Here is a 1,277-nt window from a genome sequence, read left to right as displayed (position 1 = left end):
GAGGATTTGTAGATCTGTGAGATTTTAGAGGGAGGAAAGGGGAGGAAATGTTGGCATTGCTTATTGTCAAAAAATAAAAATGAAATCTTTAAAAACTTAGTCATATCATCAGACAGCAGTCCCTCTCAAGTGTTAACGTAATTGGAAATATAAGACCAAATAAAAATTTCCATATTAGTCTTCGAAGAAATGCTTATTTATATATTTAAGAGAAAAGCCTACCAAGCTATGAAAAATAATGAGGATTCTTGAATACATATTATTATGGGTAAAACATGAGTGTGTAAAAGTACATATTACAAGATGTCAGGTGATATTTTTTTCCCAAGCAAACCAACACACTTTATTGTAGCTCAGAGTGCTTCAGACTTTACTTATTCCATCCCAAGAACTGTAATGCTGTAAGGACTTGACCAGCTTGAACAGGCATCTGCTCTGCTCCATACCTCTGCCAGTCCTGTCATAGAACGTCTAAAACATCTACTACAGGAGCTGTGTGGTCAGCACATGACAAGCAGGATTTGCCCACTGCCCACAGTGGAAGCTGAGCCCAGTGCTCAAGCATGGTCACCAGCTCTCTCCTGCACCACTGTTGGTCTGCATAGAACCTGCTCCTGAAACCGTCAGACCAACTCCTATACGCAGATGTTGAACAGGGGTACAGGTTCCTTTTCCCCCAGAAGCCTCTGTTTCTCCAGGGCATCCTACAGCATCAGGCAAACCTACTCAGCCTCTGCCTCCTAGATAACAAAGTTCCTGTAGTTGTGATAGATGGCTGATCTCCTCTCGGAGTTATCAAGGTGTAGCTGGGGTCCTGGTGAACAAACCTCAGCAGCATCCCTCTTTTCAGGTCCATGCCCAAATTCAACACAGATTCCCCTTAGGGGTCTTGAGAATATAGAAGTTAAATCCAATAAGATTTATCAATGAAATCCAGGGTCCTCATGGTCACAGGCACAGTGAACTTCTTGTCAAGGATTTCACTGTAAAGCTCCTCAGTGAAGAGCTGAAGTTTCCATACCTTCTTCACACTATTGGAGAGCTTTTCATTCTTGGCGTATCTGTAGCCCCAAATCGAGCCGATTTCGCCCCACAGACCCTGCTGGAATGTAGTGAATCACAATCCATAAGTCTTCAATGTGCTTGCGTTACCCGTTTTGGGGGTTAATATAGAACTCGGTATCCTAAGTTTTGGGCTAATATCCACTTATCAGTGAGTACATATTGTGTGAGTTCCTTTGTGATTGTGTTACCTCACTCAGGATGATGCCCTCCAG

At 42.8% G+C, this 1,277-nt stretch overlaps 1 pseudogene; it reads right to left on the bottom strand.

The window, feature by feature from the left end:
* Positions 1–557: 557 nt before the first annotated feature.
* LOC110306709 overlaps positions 558–1,277 on the bottom strand; it is a 17,692-nt pseudogene continuing 16,972 nt past the window's right edge.

Source organism: Mus caroli, chromosome 2, assembly GCF_900094665.2.
Source record: "Mus caroli chromosome 2, CAROLI_EIJ_v1.1, whole genome shotgun sequence".
Lineage (NCBI taxonomy): Eukaryota > Metazoa > Chordata > Mammalia > Rodentia > Muridae > Mus > Mus caroli.
Note: the sequence above shows the minus strand (reverse complement) of the source record. Positions and strands in the feature narration are given on the sequence as shown.